At 39.7% G+C, this 19343-nt stretch overlaps 1 protein-coding gene across 1 annotated transcript in view; it reads right to left on the minus strand.

Moving 5' to 3' along the window:
* Positions 1–19343, minus strand: part of VPS54 (VPS54 subunit of GARP complex) — a 156505-nt gene that overhangs the window by 126137 nt on the left and 11025 nt on the right. The window lies entirely within an intron of this gene.

A 19343-nucleotide genomic window follows, 5' to 3' on the forward strand; every position in this document is an offset into this window, starting at 1 on the left:
GATCCCCTGGAGAAGGAAATGGCAACCCACTCCAGTATTCTTGCCTGGAGAATCCCATGGACGGAGGAGCCTGGTGGGCTACAATCCACGGGGTCGCAGAGTCAGACACGACTGAGCAACTTAACATTCTCTGATCTGAGTTACTCAGTTCCTGTGACTCTGCTTACACTGTATCAGAATTTTCTGTTTTATCTGTCTCACCCTTTGCCTCATGCATTTCTTTAGGATAGGCTTTGGCCTATATGGCTTCCTTGGTGGCTCAGACCGTGAAGAGTCTGCCTACAATGCAGGAGACCTAAGTTTGATCCCTGGGTCAGGAAGATCTCCTGGAGAAGGGAATGGCAACTCACTCCAGTATTCCTGCCTGGAGAATCCCATGGACAGAGGAGACTGGCAGGCTACAATTCATGGGGTTGCAAAGAGTCGGACATAACTAAGTGACTAACACTTATGACTTGGCCTATATCTCTGTTTCATCAGTTCAAAGTTCACTGTCTGGGACGTACACGACGGAGGGTCAATAAGTATTTTCTGAATGAATGCTTCATATCCAAATTGAATGTAATTCTGGTAACAGCCTGTAAGATAGAGATTATTAACTTGAGGTTTGGAGAGGTAAGGTAGGTGACTTGCTCAAGATCACACACAGTTAAGTGGAGTCAAGATTTGAGCTTGGATCTATCTGATGCCAAAGTCTGGGCTCTTGGCCACTGCCTTGGTCAAAAATGTTTATTTATTTGGAATAAGTTTCAGACGCTAATTTTCAAAAGTTGTTCATAATTGGATCCTACCTGCTTTACTAAGCCTTTCTGTCATTCACCTTCTTTTCTCACAGCTTCCCAACAAACTTGGGTTTCCTTGCCTCTGTCTTTGCTAGGCTCTGCCAATTCTGCCTGCTAATCTTGTCCCTTCTTCGAGGATCAGCTCAGATGTCATCTCTTTGATGAAATCTTCCCTTATCATTTAGCCAGAAGTGACATCCTCCTCTTCTCAATTGCCATATCCTTTATTTCCTGAAACACGGACATGACATTTACGACACACTAGCTCCTGTTCAAGCTATTAGCAGACCTCTTAGGCTCCATATTAGACTATTGCTCCCTGGCGTGTCCCTCGCTGGCCCTTAGCACAGTGAGTTGCACATATTAGATGAATTAATGGTAGCAATGGTGACTTTTTGGTCTTGCTGTCTAGGGCTTGTTGTTGTTGTTTAGTCAATAGGTCCTGTCTAATTCTTTTATGATGCCATGGGCCATAGCTTGCCTTGCTCCTCTGTTCATGGAATTTTCCAGACAAGAATACTGGAGTAGATTGCAATTTTCTTCTCCAGAGGATCTTCCTCACCCAGGGACTGAACTTGCATCTCCTGCTTGACAAGCAGATTATTTACAACTGAGCCACCTGGGAAGCCCATCTAGGGCTTGCTGCTGCTAGGTCGCTTCAGTCACATCCGACTCTGTGCGACCCCATAGACGGCAGCCCACCAGGCTCCCCCATCCCTGGGATTCTCCAGGCAACAACACTGGAGTGGGTTAGGGCTTCAGTTCAGTTCAGTTTAGTTCAGTCGCTCAGTCGTATCTGACTCTTTGCGACCCCATGAATCGCAGCACGCCAGGCCTCTCTGTCCATCACTATCTCCTAGAGTTCACTCAGACTCACATCCATCGAATCACTATGCCATCACTATGCCATCCAGCCATCTCATCCTCTGTCGTCCCCTTCTCCTCCTGCCCCCAATCTTTTCCAATGAGTCAACTCTTCACATGAGGTGGCCAGAGTACTGGAGTTTCAGCTTTAGCATCATTCCTTCCAAAGAAATCCCAGGGCTGATCTCCTTCAGAATGCACTGGTTGGATCTCCTTGCAGTCCAAGGGACTCTCAAGAGTCTTCTCCAACACCACAGTTCAAAAGCATCAATTCTTCGGCGCTCAGCCTTCTTCATAGTCCAACTCTCACATCCATACATGACCACAGGAAAAACCATAGCCTTGACTAGACGGACCATTGTTGGCAAAGTAATGTCTCTGCTTTGGAATATGCTATCTAGGTTGGTCATAACTTTCCTTCCAAGGAGTAAGCATCTTTTAATTTCATGGCTGCAGTCACCATCTGCAGTGATTTTAGAGCCCACAAAAATAAAGTCTGACACTGTTTCCACTGTTTCTCCATCTATTTCCCATGAAGTGATGGGACTGGATGCCATGATCTTAGTTTTCTGAATGTTGAGCTTTAAGCCAACTTTTTCACTCTCTACTTTCACTTTCATCAAGAGGCTTTTGAGTTCCTCTTCACTTTCTGCCATAAGGGTGGTGTCATCTGCATATCTGAGGTTACTGATATTTCTCCTGGCAATCTTGATTACAGCTTGTGCTTCTTCCGGACTGTGCAAATCATCATTAAATTGCCTCATATCCTATATTCTCCTCTTATCACATAATCTGCATGGTTTCTTGGGACTCAAAGGGATCTTTTAAAAAGTTTTTCACTGATGTATAGTTGATTTACAAGATTGCTTTAGTTTCAGGTGTACAGCACAGCAATTCAATTTGGTGTGTTTTTTTTTTTTTTTTTTGGACACTATATTCCCACTGCTGTGGCTTCCCTGGTGGCTCAGTAGTTAAAGCATCTGCCTGGACTGTGGGAGACCTGGGTTCGATCCCTGGGTCAGGAAGATCCCATGGAGAAGGAAATGGCAACGCACTCCAGTACTCTTGCCTGGAGAATCCCATGGACAGAGGAGCCTGGTAGGCTACAGTCCATGGGGTCGCAAAGAGTCAGACACGACTGAACGACTTCACTTTCACTTATATTCCACTATAGGTTAATATAAGATATTGGGTATAATTCCCTGGGCTATACAGTAAATCCTTATTGCTTATCTATTTTTTTAAATTTTATTGCACTATAGTTGATGTAAAACATTGTGTTAGTTTCTGCTGTACAACAAAGTGAATCATTTATACACATATCAAACAGATCCTTTGCATTCAGAATCACCAACTCTTAAGCTGGCAAATTGATGTATAGGAGGGGTTTTGATAGCTGTTAACAATGTGGTGGCTGTGCGGGCGCAGGAGGGCCTACAGGAGCTATCCATGTTGAAGGTCAGGAAGGGCGGCGGTAAGGAGATACCCCTCATCCAAGGTAAGGAGCAGCGGCTGCGCTTTGCTGGAGCAGCTGTGAAGAGATACCCCACGCCCAAGGTAAGAGAAACCCAAGTAAGACGGTAGGTGTTGCAAGAGGGCATCAGAGGGCAAACACACTGAAACCATACTCACAGAAAACTAGTCAGTCTAATCACACTAGGACCACAGCCTTGTCTAACTCAATGAAACTAAGCCATGCCCGTGGAGCAATCCAAGACGGGCGGGTCTTGGTGGAGAGATCTGACAGAATGTGGTCCACTGGAGAAGGGAATGGCAAACCACTTCAGTATTCTTGCCTTGAGAACCCCATGAACAGTATGAAAAGGCAAAATGACAGGATACTGAAAGATGAACTCCCCAGGTCAGTAGGTGCCCAATATGCTACTGGAGATCAGTGAAGAAATAACTCCAGAAAGAATGAAGGGATGGAGCCAAAGCAAAAAGAATACCCAGCTGTGGATGTGACTGGTGATAGAAGCAAGGTCCGATGCTGTAAAGAGCAATATTGCATAGGAACCTGGAATGTCAGGTCCATGAATCAAGGCAAATTGGAAGTGGTCAAACAAGAGATGGCAAGAGTGAATGTCGACATTCTAGGAATCAGCGAACTCAAATGGACTGGAATGGGTGAATTTAACTCAGATGACCATTATATCTATTACTGTAGACAAGAATCCCTCAGAAGAAATGGAGTAGCCATCATGGTCAACAAAAGAGTTCGTGATGCAGTACTTGGATGCAATCTCAAAACGACAAAATGATCTCTGTTCGTTTCTAAGGCAAACCATTCAATATCACAGTAATCCAAGTCTATGCCCCAATCAGTAACACTGAAGAAGCTGAAGTTAAACGGTTCTATGAAGACCTACAAGACCTTTTAGAACTAATGCCCCCAAAAGATGTCCTTTTCATTATAGCAGACTGGAATGCAAAAGTAGGAAGTCAAGAAACACCTGGAGTAACAGGCAAATTTGGCCTTGGAATACGGAATGAAGCAGGGCAAAGACTAATAGAGTTTTGCCAAGAAAATGCACTGGTCATAACAAACACCCTCTTCCAACAACACAAGAGAAGACTCTACACATGGACATCACCAGATGGTCAACACCGAAATCAGATTGATTCTGTTCTTTGCAGCCAAAGATGGAGAAGCTCTAACAAATACAAGACCGGGAGCTGACTGTGGCTCAGATCATGAACTCCTTATTACCAAAAACAGATTTAAATTGAAGAAAGTAGGGAAAACCACTAGACCATTCAGGTATGACCTAAATCAAATCCCTTCTGATTATACAGTGGAAGTGAGAAATAGATTTAAGGGCCTAGATCTGATAGATAGAGCGCCTGATGAACTATGGAATGAGGTTCGTGACATTGTCCAGAAGACAGGGATCAAGACCATCCCCATGGAAAAGAAATACAAAAAAGCAAAATGGCTGTCTGGGGAGGCCTTACAAATAGCTGTGAAAATAAGAGAAGTGAAAAGCAAAGGAGAAAAGGAAAGATATAAGCATCTGAATGCAGAGTTCCAAAGAATAGCAAGAAGAGATAAGAAAGCCTTCCTCAGCTATCAGTGCAAAGAAATAGAGGAAAACAACAGAACGGGAAAGACCAGAGATCTCTTCGAGAAAATTAGAGATACCAAGGGAACATTTCATGCAAAGATGGGCTCGATAAAGGACAGAAATGGTATGGACCTAACAGAAGCAGAAGATATTAAGAAGAGGTGGCAAGAATACATAGAAAAACTGTACAAAAAAGATCTTCATGACCCAGATAATCATGATGGTGTGATCACTGACCTAGAGCTAGACATCCTGGAATGTGAAGTCAAGTGGGCCTTAGAGAGCATCACTACGAACAAAGCTAGTGGAGGTGATGGAATTCCAGTTGAGCTATTCCAAATCCTGAAAGATGATGCTGTGAAAGTGCTGCACTCAATATGCCAGCAAATTTGGAAAACTCAGCAGTGGCCACAGGACTGGAAAAGGTCAGTTTTCATTCCAATCCCAAAGAAAGGCAATGCCAAAGAATGCTCAAACTACCGCACAATTGCACTCATCTCACACGCTAGTAAAGTAATGCTCAAAATTCTCCAAGCCAGGCTTCAGCAATATGTGAACCGTGAACTTCCTGATGTTCAAGCTGGTTTTAGAAAAGGCAGAGGAACCAGAGATCAAATTGCCAACATCTGCTGGATCATGGAAAAAGGAAGAGAGTTCCAGAAAAACATCTATTTCTGCTTTATTGACTATGCCAAAGACTTTGACTGTGTGGATCACAATAAACTGTGGAAAATTCTGAAAGAGATGGGAATACCAGACCACCTGACCTGCCTCTTGAGAAATCTGTATGCAGGTCAGGAAGCAACAGTTAGAACTGGACATGGAACAACAGACTGGTTCCAAACAGGAAAAGGAGTACGTCAAGGCTGTATATTGTCACCCTGCTTATTTAACTTCTATGCAGAGTACATCATGAGAAATGCTGGGCTGGAAGAAGCACAAGCTGGAATCAAGATTGCCAGGAGAAATATCAATAACCTCAGATACGCAGATGACACCACCCTTATGGCAGAAAGTGAAGAGGAACTCAAAAGCCTCTTGATGAAAGTAAAAGTGGAGAGTGAAAAAGTTGGCTTAAAGCTCAACATTCAGAAAACTAAGATCATGGCATCCGGTCCCATCACTTCATGGGAAATAGATGGGGAAACAGTGGAAACAGTGTCAGACTTTATTTTTGTGGGCTCTAAAATCACTGCAGATGGTGACTGCAGCCATGAAATTAAAAGACACTTACTCTTTGGAAGGAAAGTTATGACCAACCTAGATAGCATATTCCAAAGCAGAGACATTACTTTGCCAACAATGGTCCGTCTAGTCAAGGCTATGGTTTTTCCAGTGGTCGTGTATGGATGTGAGAGTTGGACTGTGAAGAAAGCTGAGTGCCAAAGAATTGATGCTGTTGAACTGTGGTGTTTGAGAAGACTCTTGAGAGTCCCTTGGGCTGCAAGGAGATCCAACCAGTCCAGTCTGAAGGAAATCAGCCCTGGGATTTCTTTGGAAGGAATGATGCTAAAGCTGAAACTCCAGTACTTTGGCCACCTCATGTGAAGAGTTGACTCATTGGAAAAGACTCTGATGCTGGGAGGGATTGGGGGCAGGAAGAGAAGGGGACAACAGAGGACAAGATGGCTGGATGGCATCACTGACTCGATGGACGTGAGTCTGAGTGAACTCTGGGAGTTGGTGATGGACAGGGAGGCCTGGCATGCTGCGATTCATGGGGTTGCAAAGAGTTGGACATGACCGAGCGACTGAAATGAACTGAACTGAACTGAACTGAACAATGTGATGTCTCACATTGTATAGTGACATAGCTTTGTGAATAATGTATTTTTTTAGGTTAGAAGGCCCAGTAACTTTAAGAGTAAAAAAATAATAGTTCTGGGTATTTTAGAGCTGAGGTAATTTGGTCTGTTAACAATAAAACCTGAAGTTAACCAGAACTCAACTAGAATTAATTGGCACCTGCTATTACACACACACACACACACACACACACACACAGTAGAGGGAGGGGGAGAGAGAGAGAGAGGATTTGCCCTTGGGAGAAAGAAACGAATGACGACAACACAGTATTATCATGTACACTCGACCACTAGCAGCACCTGCCTCCTTTCAATAACACCACCATTTCCAGAAATGAAGCCACTCAAAATTTTGAATCATTCAACTAGATAGAGAGAAAGATTTACCAGAAAATTCATTTAACCAGCATGTGTCATTTCCCACAAATTGTGCAGGCAGACGCTTTATCGTCTGAGCTACCAGGGAAGCCCTAGTATTATATCTTGAGTTTCCCTGGTAGCTCAGACAGTAAAGAATCTACTTACAATGAAGGACACCCAGGTTTGATCCAAGTGGGGAAGATCCCCTGGAGAAGGGAATGACAACTCAGTCCAGTATTCTTGCCTAGAGAATCCCATGGACAGACCATGGGGTGGCAAAGAGGCGGACACGACTGAGCAACTAACACACACAGTGTTGTGTCTCCTAAGACTACAGTGGGCTGTCTAGGAGTTGTGGGCAAGTAGAATTCGTTAAGAACAACAACTTTGCAAACTTATTTAAACTAACTAGAAATATAAGCCTTTTTTTTTTTTTTAAAAAAAAGACCAGAATCCTCAAGTTACAGCTGGAACAGAAGATTCTGGTGTGTCTTCTTTTCTGCTAAATTGCAGGCTTCTGCAATGAACAGGTTTCAAGTTTCACTGCAGCAACTGACTCAAAGTGATTATTTAGCCTGCAAGAGAGAAAAAAGAGTATAAAGGAACATGATTGAGGTACTGAAAATTGCAATTAAAGAGGCTCATGAAACTTGATCTGTTCCTCCTTTTAATCTGGTTGAATAATACATGAACAGGAACATTTAAAATAAAGTTTAATATTAATGGAAATACTAGAGAAGCAACTATGATTTCATGAGATATTTTTTAAGGGGTAGTATTTATAATGGCAAAGAAGGGCATGGAGAGAAAGGCTGAAATAAATATATTTTTAACTGAGTAATCATATATATTAGCATTTAATGACAAACAACAACATCAAATTTCAGGTGATTAGAACCCAAGAACTAGGTGGGCTTATGCTGAAGATTCTTCTGTATCTATAATAGCTATTGCAAGGTTGGAGACAAATCAGCATGGTGAGTGAAGTGGCCAATATATCAGATCTGTTCAGAGGATAATGGTGGTGGTGGGAGTTAGTGTATTCATAGCTACTTCCTCATTATTTGAAAAAGAATTTCTTTTAGTTTCCTTTTGTTTTATTTTTCTTCATTTCTTGGATTACTCTCCCTGGGCCTCTGCCTACCTGCCCCAAATCTGCAAATACACATTCTATCTCTTCTTTGAATAAACTTTTAAAAATGAAGTTTATTCCAGAAAGTGATTTTTGAGCTCATTACTATGAAAAAGCAAGATTCTTCTCCTTATCTGTCCTCTATACCACTTATGAGGCATTAGTCATTTTCTGCCTTTTAATATGGACACATATTATGAGGCTTGTTTCCTATACTAGACATTAAGCATGAGATTCATCTCTCTATTCTCTATCACTTCTTTAATACATATATTATATATATATATTACACACACACATATATACACACATTATATATATAAAGACACCAACAAATATTTGTGAATAATTATAAATTTGTGTTTAACAAATGGAATAGGAGAGATGGAGTTGCATCGATGTAACTTTGTCTTATCCAAATTCTCTTTGACACATGTCTCATCTTCTCAAAGGCTAAAGATGTAGTTCTTAGGACTTCATAGGCTAAGCATTATCAGTGTTAAGACAACATGATATCATGCTGAACTGTTTGATAAGGCTGGTAAGTCAATAAACGCACTGTTAACAATTTTGATTAATGTATGGGATTTTTTAATGTTGATTATTAGTGTTCCTATAGTTAAGATGCGATGATGATTTTACAAGTTATTGCCTGTAAGAATAATGATGACATACATTGTATTTGTTTTGAGTACTATTTTGGTAGTTATTTTTTTGCAGGTTTTTCTTTAAATCCTTCACAAGTTTATGGTGGGTTTGGGCTAATTGAGTGGTTGTGGTATTGTAATAAATTTTGGTGTATCATTTTCTGCTTTTAAAAAAAGGCAACATATGATAGATATGTTTCAGAATCTCTATGTGAATTAATTTTATCAATTTAATTATATTTTAATGCCAGAGGGGTCTTGCTATTTAAAGGAACCACTAGAGGATCCTTTTGAAGTACTCAGCACCCAGTCAATTGTAAAGGAAATCAGTCCTGAATATTCATTGGAAGGACTGATGCTGAAACTGAAACTCCAATACTTTGGCCACCTGATGCGAAGAACTGACTCACTGGAAAAGACCCTGATGCTAGGAAAGATTGAAGGCAGGAGAAGGGGACGACGAGGATGAGATGGTTGAATGGCATCACCGACTCGATGGACATGAATTTGAGCAAGCTCCGGGAGTTGGTGATGGACAGGGAAGCCTGGCATGCTCTAGTCTATGGGGTTGCAAAGAGTTGGACTGAGCGACTGAACTGAACTGAAAGTATTTTCTTATAATCTTAACACATGGAGATGGTTGTTGTTGTTTGTTTTTTTTTTTTACTGTTTATGTACAATAAAAGTCACTGGCTTTGGTGAATAGCATTATATGTTTTGACAAACATAAAGAGTCACATAATCAAGACACAGAACACTGCCATCATTCAAAAAATTCCCTAAGGCTTTCCTTTGTCAGTCCATCCCCTCACCACAAAACCTTGACAACCACTGACCTGTTCTCTATCCCTATATAAATGGAATCAGATAATATATAGCCTCTTAAATCTGGCATCTTTCACTCAGCATAATGCATCTGAAATTCATCCATATTGCTGGCATTTCAATAACTTGTATCTTTTAATTGCTGACCACTAGATCATTGAAAAAGGAAGAGAGTTCCAGAAAAACATCTATTTCTGCTTTATTGACTATGCCAAAGCCTTTGACTGTGTGGATCATAAGAAACTGTGTAAAATTCTGAAAGAGATGGGAATACCAGACCACCTGACCTGCCTCTTGAGAAACCTGTATGCAGGTCAGGAAGCAGCAGTTAGAACTGGACATGGAACAACAGACTGGTTCCAAATAAGAAAAGGAATACGTCAAGGCTGTGTATTGTCACGCTGCTTATTTAACCTATATGCAGAGTACATCATGAGAAACACTGGGCTGGAAGAAGCACAAGCTGGAATCAAGATTGCCCGGAGAAATATCAATAACCTCAGATATACAGATGACACCACCCTTATGGCAGAAAGTGAAGATGAACTAAAGGGCCTCTTGATGAAGGTGAAAGAGGAGAGTGAAAAAGTTGGCTTAAAGCTCAATATTCAGAAAACTAAGATCATGGCATCTGGTCTCATCAGGCAAATAGATGGGGAAACAGTGGAAACAGTGGCTGACTTTATTTTGGGGGGCTCCAAAATCACTGCAGATGGTGATTGCAGCCATGAAATTAAAAGATGCTTACTCCTTGAAAGGAAAGTTATGACCAACCTAGACAGCATATTAAAAAGCAGAGACATTACTTTGCCAACAAAGGTCCATCTAGTCAAGGCTATGGTTTTTCCAGAGTCATGTATGGATGTGAGAGTTGGACTATAAAGAGAGCTGAGTGCCGAAGAATTGATGCTTTTGAACTATGGTGTTGGAGAAGCTCTTGAGAGTTCCTTGGACTGCAAGGAGATCCAACCAGTCCATTCTAAAGGAGATCAGTCCTGGGTGTTCATTGGAAGGACTGATGTTGAAGCTGAAACTCCAATACTTTGGCCACCTTGATGCAAAGAGCTAACTCATTTGAAAAGACCCTGATGCTGGGAAAGATTGAGGACAGGAAGAGAAGGGGACGACAGAGGATGAGATGGTTGGATGGCATCACCAACTCAATGGACATAGGTTTTGGTGGACTCCAGCAGTTGGTGATGGACAGAGAGGCCTGGCGTGCTGTGGTTCATGGGTCAAAAAGAGTCGGACACGACTGAGCAACTGAACTGAACTGAACTGATTCCATGGCATAGAGGTATAACACTTGAAGGATATTGGGTTATTTCCAGATTTTTCCTATTATGAATACATCTGTTATAAATATTCACATACAATTTATTTTTGTGAATGTATAGTTTCATTTCTCTTGGGTATATACCTAGGAGTGGGATTATTTGGTCATAAGTGGTCATTTCATAGCTTCATGAAAACTGCCAACTTGTTTCCAAAATTTTTTCAGAATTTTTCATCCCTATTAACTATGTATCAGAATTGCTCTGTATCCTAGCACTTGGCATAAGTTTTGTTTTTAGAAGACATTCTAATGAGTGTATAGTGGTAGCTCATTGTGGTTTTAATTTGTTATTTCCCTAATGACCAAAGATTTTGTGCATCTTTTCATGTGTTAACCCTTATTTGCTATCTATCTTCTTTGGTGAAATATATGTTGAAATCTTTTTTCCCGCTAAAAAATTGAGCAGTTTGTTTCATATATCTTATCTTTATTTTAATAATTTTTTAAAATCACATAATTAATTAATTAGAAAAAGAAGAAAATTAAAATCAACCATGAATCCATAATAGGAGATAACTATTTTTAAATATTGGTATATGTACTTTCCATCTATTTTTGTTAATGTGGGTTTATCTTGAATCTCCAGCCTTAAATATGTAAACAGGGTCAGCAAGTAGTAAGTCAAATGTTACTCAGATCCATTTCTACACCTTGCTTACAAAATGTTTAAGAGAATGGAGGATTCTTCCATTCTAAAATGGAAAAACTAAATAGCCTCAGAAAAAGATATTTTCACACACTGGCATTAGGTAATTGGCCAATAAAAAAAGGCTAGTGTACCAGCTGATCATCCTAAGAGAAGCCTGTCATTTGACCTGCTCCCTTCATCTCAGCTGCTGCTGCTGCTGCTGCTAAGTCGCTTCAGTCGTGTCTGACTCTGTGCGACCCCATACATTGCAGCCCACTAGGCTCCTCTGTCCCTGGGATTCTCCAGGCAAGAACACTGGAGTGGGTTGCCATTTCCTTCTCCAATGCATGAAAGTGAAAAGTGAAAGTGATGTCACTCAGTCGAGTCCGACTCTTTGCGACCCCATGGACTGCAGCCTACCAGGCTCTCCGTCCATGGGATTTTCTAGACAAGAGTACTGGAGTGGGGTGCCATGGCCTTCTCCGCTTCACCTCAGCAAGTGCTTTCAAATAACTTTTTTAGTTGATTTTGTAACTTAACAGAACAGAAATCTTAACAGAGTCACCAGACAATTAAGAAAAGCCTTGGGGGACTTCCCTGGCAGTGCACTTAGCTTCCAATGCAGGGGACATGGGTTCGATCCCTGGTTGGGGAAACCAGATCCCACATGCTGCAGAATGCAACCAAAAAATTAAAAAGTAAAGCCTTGAAATATTGCTCAGCTGTAAAAAAAAAAATGAAATAATGTCATTTGCAACAACACAGATGGACGAGAGATTATCAGAAGAAGTAAATCAGACAAAGACAAATACCATATACCGCTTATATGTGGAATCTAAAAAATGAGACAAATAAACTTATTTACAAAACAGAAACAGACTCAGAAAACAAATTTAGGATTGCCAAAGGGGAAAGATAGGGAAGGGGTAAATTAGGAGGTTGGGATTAACATATACACAATACTATATATAAAATAAATAATTCACAATGACCTACTATATAGCACAGGGAAGTCTACCCAATACCCTGTAATAACATATATGGAAAAGAATCTGAAAAGGAATAGATAATATGTATGTGGTGGTGGTTGAGTCAAGAAGTCCTCTTGGACTCTTGCAACCCCATGGACTTACTATAGCCTCCCAGGCTCCTCTGTCTGTGGGATTTCCCAGGTAAGAATACTGGAACGGGTTGTTATTTCCTTCTCCAAGGTATCCTCCCAACCCAGAAATCAAACATGTGTCTCCTGCATTGCAGGCAAATTCTTTACCACTGAGCAAACAGAGAATTAAATCACTTTGCTGCATACCTGAAGCTAACACAACACTGTAAATCAGCTGTGCTCCAATATAAATAAATATTTTTTAAAAAGCTCACAACATCAGAGACAACTGAAAAAGGAACTTGGAGAAAACAAACTTGACACAGGATGCAGAAAAAAAAATATTTAAAAAAATAATTTGAAAATTAAAAATCTGGTCACTGAAATAAAAAGCCCCAAAGAAGTTCAGGAGAATATTGAAGACAAAGAAGATACAGAGATAGAAAGGAGGAGAAAAATGGAGAAGACTTAAAAAATCAAACAGAAATTCCATTGTTTAGCATTCCAGTTCTAGGAGCACAGAACAAAAATGATGGAGAAAAAATTATAAATGAAATCCTAGAAAATTTATTTAATGTGAAGAACATGAATCTCCAGGTTGAAATTTCCAACCCTTGAAAAAAGGCCTGTAACAAGGAGATGATGATGAAATATTAGTGCACTGAAAATAAAAATCTTAAGAGCTTCCAAAGAGGGTAAAGACGATTGTATCAACAGTATCACTCAATTTTGGAATGACAATGGAATATTATCTTCAACATTCTGAAGTGAAATTTTTTTTAGCTAAGATTTTACATCCAACCAATATAGTGTGAGGGTAGAATAAAGACATTTTCAGAGATTCAAAATTTCAAAAATTTATGTCTTATATACCCTTTCCAAAGAGATTACTATTTCAGAGCTATAAGAGAGTCAACTGAGAAAGATGACAAGGAGCCCAGGAAATGAAAGTGCTAGCCCAGAGGATGGTGAGAGAAGTCCTAGAATGGCAACCATACCTCAAGCCTAGGGTTCATTCAGTCTTGATTAGATCAAGAGGAGAGGGGATTTTTTTCTTTTTTGAGAAAAAAAAAAAATGGAACTGTTAGATTGATGATTTTGCGTGTGGAGACTTGAAAAAATATTTTAAAAAATATTGCTGGCCATTTGAGACTCGAAAATCTTTATATATATAATCATAATTATGTAAATTCTTATTACTGAATTAATCAAAATATTTTTGCCTGTGACATTTTTGCCAAGAAGTGTTGCCATGTGACATTTAAAGTGAAAGTCACTCAGTTGGATACAACTCTTTGTGACCCCATGGACTACACAGTCCATAGAATTTTCCAGGCCAGAATACTGGAGTAGGTAGATGGTCCCTTCCCCAGGGGATCCTCCCAAGCCAGGGATAGAATCCAGGTTTCCCACAATGCAGACGGATTCTTTACCAGCTGAGCCACCAGGGAAGCCCTGTGACATTTAAAGATTATCATAAAGATATAGTGGGAGGAGGTAGGGAAGGGAAGTGGAGGTTGAATAAAAGACATAAATTCTCAACCACCATAAGAGGATGTCAAAAGACAATATCTTAAATTGATAAATCAAGAAATAGCTGAGTGAGCAAATTACTAAAGTACAAAGAGATAAGTAATAGATAAAATAGTTAGACATTGAAAGTGGCAGCCTCTTAAGAGCAGTATGGATAAGAGATGGAGCAGAGATCCATACGTACCACCAGGTATGTCTTAAAAGAATTCATTTATTTTTAGAACCATATGATCTTCCAATCTTTCTTCTTTCAGACCTTGACCAGTTGGCCAACCCTTTGTCACTGCTCAGGACTCTATGTCTACTCTAACCCCCAGCCACTTCTCTTTCCACACAAAGTGAATGATGAGTACAATGAGATAACTATTTATTAAAGCACCTCATTAGTGGTTCTCCATGCTGAGGCTATATATCTCAGGACAATTAAATAAAAATTTCTGGGAGTGGAACCCAGACATCAGTGTTTCTTTAAGGGTTTCCAGGTGGTTCCATTGTTCATCTGAGGTTAAGAAAGCTCGGTTTAGCTTTCTTCTAAAACTTGAAAGATAGTGGCTCTCAAACTTTGTTGTGCATTAGAATAAACTTGTAAGTACAGATTCTTAAGCTCCAAACCCACAGATTCTGATTCAGAGAACTGAATTAAGACCCAAATCTTTGGATGTTTTAAGTCCTCAAGAGGGAAGTAGATACAAGTCAACCAAACAGGTAACTCAGACAGTCTCTGATATAAGTAAGTGAGGTTTCTTGCTTTCAAGTAGCTTAAATCTCATAGAGAAGCAAGTCATTTTCATTGGTGGCAGGAAGAATTTTAGCAAAGAGTGTTGAAATCATCTCTAAGAGGATATTAGAAATCAAATAATTGATTATCTGCTAGTATGACTTAATCTGTATTTGAAAAATAAATGGGTCTGAATTACTGTGATACACTAAATAAGCTTATATATCAAGCTCTACAAAATATATTTGACTTTTTAAAAAGCCAGTGTATACTATTGAGAATGCTTTCAAAAGAAGCTCCCAATTTAAAATTACAACAGCATTTTACTGTCTTTAGATTCATGTTCTTAAATATTCACGGTGGCTCTCCTTTCCGCTTCAGCCCATAGACAACTGGCCACAGCAATTTTCACTGTCAAGGGCACTGCTTCCCCAACTTAATGTGCAAAGAATCATCTGGAGCCCTTGTTAAACAGCAGGTTCAGATTCAGTAGGTCTGGGCCTCTGCATTTCCTACATCCCCGGTGATGCGGAGGCAGCTGTCTAGGAACCGCAGTCTGAGTGGCCGAGGTCTTTGGCCTCTTGTCCCTCTGCTGTAGCCCATACTTCACCTTAAAACAAATTCTGTTTCACTTTGGTTCTTTGGGTTAAAGTCAGTAAACTCAAACTGCCTAAGATGTTAAAGTCTGGGACGTTAACTGATCCTATTACATGGTCTGCTCTGTGAGTTAGAATGATGACTCAAAGAAAGAATTAAACTATATTAAACACAGACTTTAAAAACAATTAAAAATGTGACCCATATTGATTCACTCTCCACATCTTTTGGCTTTAGCAGTATTATTGTCATGCCGTGACCTCTTGTTAATTAACAAGATTACAAAAGATGGATTGATGAAAATGATGTGCTAAACAACTTATCTGATGACACTGCAAATAAGTAAAAATTCTTTTGGAAATCTACTTAATCTATACCAAGAGACACTATCTGTTTACACCAGAATTGTTTTAATATTTGATCTCATATTCTCATTCCCAATAATTTATTACAAATAGTCTACTTACAGAACAAATATTTACCAAGCTCTTACTACATGCCCCTCACTGTAATGGATGGTGAACCAACTTAGAAGAAGGAAAAAAGCACTTTCCACAAAGATATTTATTTCAGTATTAACTAAGATGAAAAGCTTGGAAACTAAATCTTCAACAACTGGGGAATAATTTTGTAAATTTTGCTGTAACAATTCAAAGTAATAGTTCAAGACATTAAAAATGCCGTGTAGGTTACAAAACTGTGTAAAGGAATTTTTAAAAGGATTAAAAAAACTGTAGGAGCAGAAAAACGAAATAAAAACTGGGAAGGTGTATTGTTACAAATCTTACCATAAAAAAAATATTGCCATAAAAATTGTATTCAAAGAACTATACACTCTCACACACACACTCATAGCAGCATCAGATACTACAAAGATTCATTTCTTTGACTATTAATACAACTTTTAAAAAGGCTTCTCCTACATCAATAAAAACATTTCTCTCCTTTCCTGCCTCCATAGCCTGCTTCTTCCTGTCTGTAAATGCAGGCAGGAGGTGTTGGTTGGGGTGGTCATCTAGCACTTTCCTGATTTACAGGAAGGAAAGGAACAGTTTCCTGAAGAGGTTGGCAAATGTTACACAGATATTTTACATCTGTATCAGTGTTATCAGTGGCATGAATTCTACAAAGCTAAACCCAGACATCAAGGTATTCTTCTTTCAGCTATTTTTGCTTAAAAGTTACTGGGTTTTGATTCTATTTTTGTCATACTGCAAACTTTTTGGATATTGCATTTTAGATGTAAATATAATCTTGTTTATATTTGAGTTTACTCAATGTTGGAATCCCTAAGTAATTCTTTAAGTTTGTTAAATTCTCAGGTACAAAGGCATAATTTAGGGACGGGAAAGGGAGGAGTGAGCACTTTTTGCCAGGAAGAAAATGACAAGTAAAACCAACTCCTAAAATGTTTTGAGTGTGTGTGTGTGTGTGTGCGTGTGTGTGTGTGTGTGTGTCTGTATAGGTAGACTACAACAGCTAGTTGGTGATTGATGGCATCCCAGTGGGAGTGGAGAGTGATAGGAAGGGGGAGGGAGTTGTGGGGATTTTTTTTTTTTTTTTTTTGGAAAACAGAGTGCAAGGCTCAGGGATACTATCCAGCAAATTATTAATTTTTATTCTTCTCTCATCCTTTCACCTACCAAAGACTTGCCAGGCCTGTGAAGAATAGATAAACATACATGAGGCTAGAAGGACTGAGGAAGTGATAAGCCTCTTAACAGCAGAGATTTTATGAAGTTACTATGAGCTAATTTGAAAAAGTGTTGCTGAATAGTGAAAAAAAGATGCTCTTATATTCAGAATTAGAATATAAGATGCCAGTTAGAATATATGATGCCAGTTCCTTCTGGGCTCCATTCAAGCAGAGAAGTTTGCTTCTTTGCCCCATGTCAAGGAACGAAGAGGAATGCCTCCTGATTTACCCTCCTATTTACCCTGACACACAGAGGTGAAGGCAGGTGGGGTTGTGCATGCATTATTTTGTATGTGCAAATGGTTGTTCAGTGACCTTGCAAAAGCCCAATGCTAATGTATTACAGCAGGTGGCAGCCTTTCCCCACAAGAGAAGGAAAAGCTAGTCTAACCTAATGCAAAATTGCTTTTGATTTTATAGCTTTTCTTTGATATAAGTGTAAGGTGATTTATCTAGAGCCTGAATTTAAGATTGGCTTTATAAGAGAGAGAAGAGGATCAGGACTCTGGAACTCGGAAAAGGGGATGTTGGCTCACTTTCGGAACCTAGCCTCTTAGTCACAGGCTCTGAATTACTGAGTAGCTGCCCTTGGGGAACTTGGTCAAGTTCAGACTCAGCAACAAGAGGTGTGGATGAAAGCATCAGCTTGAGGTTCAGAAGGGGGCTCAGGGTTAGAGGCCACAGGGAGGCAAAGAACTGACCGAAAGACAAAATCAGAGCAGATCAAGTTCTCTACTGTATGCTGTGAGGAAGGGCATTTGATAACAGAAGAATCCCTTTTTCATTCCAGATCTGTAAAGAAACACTTAAAACTAAACTGCCAAATGTCTTTTTTTGGAAAAGATTATTAAGTTCTTTAAGTTTGCGAAGTGTTCACTGGAAAGCCAGACTTGGCCAAGAAGCTTGATACTGGATATATATCCAGTTTGTTTCTATGTTCTTAAGGGGATGATTGTATTATCATTTATTAAGAAGGAACTATGTCAACAATATTTCAATTGAATAAAAGGTTTTATGTAAAATGATGTTCAAAACAGTGTGAATGAGGAAACGTTTGCTAAAGTCTTCACAGGTGGATTTGCTTTTTGCCTCAATCCCTGGGTTGGGGAGATGCCCTGCAGAAGGAAATGGCAACCCACTCCAGTATTCTTCCCTGGAAAATACTACGGGCAGAGGAGCCTGGAGAACTATAGTCTATGGGGTTGAAAAAGAGTCAGACACAGCTTAGCAACTAAGCAACAACAACTAAAGGCAATTACTGTGATGAGATGGGGGTAGGAGCACTCAGATATCAAGGAGCTAGCTGTGACTATTTAAATTAATTAAAATTAAAACAAAAAGTTCAATTCCTCTGTTGCACTAACCATACCTCTAAGTTCAATAGCCATCTTTGGCTAATGGCCACCATGTTGAACAGCACAGATTATTGACTATTTCCATGATCACAGAAAGCACTAAACTGGAGGAAAAAACGGAGGAATGCTGCCAAGTGAAAAGGTGGGTGGTTAAGAACAAATCCTCCTTGTAATACTAAGTATTGTAATAATAATTCCTAAATGTGGTAGGAGCTTCAAATAGAACATTTCATACAATCCTGAAGGCAATCCAAGACTGTAACAACGCTGCAGCCGATGCTTTGGAAACCTTACTTCAGGCTAGGCACTAAGGGCTCTGTTGTAGTAACTCATTGGTCTTTGTGAAAACCCAGTGAGGTCTGTGCTATTATTGTCCCTGTTTAACAGATGAGGAACATGTGACAGAGACTGGTTTCTGACTGATCTGTGGTTACCTGGCTTGTGAGGAACAGCTGGGATTCAAACACATGTTTTTTGGGGTTGTCATAATTAGAGAGATGACATGGAAAATGCCTAGCGTACTCTGTATGTGAGTAAAATCTGCTTTTAAACCACTTTCCCCTAAGACCGGGTGAGCTCTTGGATTCTCTGTCATTTGTCTTTCTGGCTGAAGAAGGCTTTATGCCAATTCTGATAGAGTAACAATGATGCCCTGTTTTCAGGATATGAGCCATTTCCTTCCCCCCACAGTAGAATCGGCTGTCTGCACAAAGGAAGTTGGTTTCTCAGAAGCTTACCTTTGTAGAAATCATGTCTCATTGGGTGAAATTTTTCAAGTAAAATATTCTTGTTTAAGACAAAAATATTCTTATCTAGGACTAGAAGTATGTACGGGAAAATGCAGTCTTCTCTAGGTGGTACAATTATGAAAAATATTTTCTCTTTTTGCCCTTTCTCC

Source organism: Bos taurus, chromosome 11, assembly GCF_002263795.3.
Source record: "Bos taurus isolate L1 Dominette 01449 registration number 42190680 breed Hereford chromosome 11, ARS-UCD2.0, whole genome shotgun sequence".
Lineage (NCBI taxonomy): Eukaryota > Metazoa > Chordata > Mammalia > Artiodactyla > Bovidae > Bos > Bos taurus.